Source organism: Schistocerca gregaria, chromosome 7 (assembly GCF_023897955.1).
Source record: "Schistocerca gregaria isolate iqSchGreg1 chromosome 7, iqSchGreg1.2, whole genome shotgun sequence".
In the NCBI taxonomy this organism is placed as follows: Eukaryota; Metazoa; Arthropoda; class Insecta; order Orthoptera; family Acrididae; genus Schistocerca; species Schistocerca gregaria.
Window position 1 is genome coordinate 163701059 of NC_064926.1, and position 1139 is coordinate 163702197.

The 1139-nt window shown below is 39.2% G+C and overlaps 1 non-coding gene across 1 annotated transcript; it reads left to right on the top strand.

Annotated features, from left to right (window-relative positions):
• The first annotated feature begins 779 nt into the window (after positions 1–779).
• On the top strand, positions 780–853 carry Trnas-cga (transfer RNA serine (anticodon CGA)). The gene has a single exon. It is a non-coding gene; the product is annotated as a tRNA-Ser (tRNA).
• The last annotated feature ends 286 nt before the right edge of the window (positions 854–1139 follow it).

Sequence of the window (1139 nt, forward strand, 5' to 3'; positions counted from 1 at the left end):
GGCTTAATTCTCGCATCAGTCCAAGGATGAGTGATACAGATATGTGGGTCAACGGTTTCCGAAAGCAGCAAAAATTGTTGAAGTTAACAAATACACAAAGCCTGATGGAATCTATCATATTCTATACAGAATCGTTCTTGAATTATGTACAGAGCTGTTCTTGAGTATTGCTCATCACTCTGCAGTTCATACCACACAAAGATAACAGAAAATCCATAGCAGGGAAAGGCCCCAGGTTCCATCAGTAAACGCAGAAGCGTCACGGAGACGGACATACATTTCCACTGGCCGACGCTACAGGAGATATGTTGTACGTTTTACGTCACGGAGAGGTTCGTTGTTAAAATTCCGAGAGTGTATGCAACAAGAATAGCCCATCTTGCTCCCATGCATATCTCGAGAAATAATCATAACTGTGGAACTGAAAAAAAAAAACTGAGCTCCTGGAACAAGAAAGGCAGGAAGTATAAGTTACACCAACAGTACCATCGGATACACAGTGTACGATGGCTTGCGGAGTGTAGATGTGTATGCTGATAAGGAATATTACAGCAGGTATAAACAAAGTTATCCCTAAATATAGAGGTCACTCTTCTGCCATCAAAATTTTGTTGAATCAACTACGCTATTTTTTATTATTATTTTTAGGTTTCACTTCTCATTCCTGTTGCTGACGATAGTGTTATCACGCGTAGGCAGCTGCACTTTGGTGGCACAGGCATCCGTTCTTACGGTCAATGAGCGATATTTTATTATTTTTTTAATGGGGTCGTGAGTCGTGTTGGGTAGCTCAGTTGGTAGAGCACTTGCCCGCGAAAGGCAAAGGTCCCGAGTTCGAGTCTCGGTCCGGCACACAGTTAATCTGCCAGGAAGTTTCAGAATGGTAGCAGTATACTTGTAAATATATTTTTTCATCTATGTCTTTGTTTAGATCCGGTATATATTACTCCTGGAGAAATTGGTCAATTATTTACTGTGTTTTAGAAAACACAGAGACATTAGGCTACTGGCTTAGTTTTGTTTCTATTCCTTTGTTTATTTAATTTGTTTATGTGTTTAGTAATGTGTGTTTGAGCATGTTTATGGTCCAGCCCTAGGAATATTTATTTAATTTCAAGTTATTTAAATGTAAATCTAGT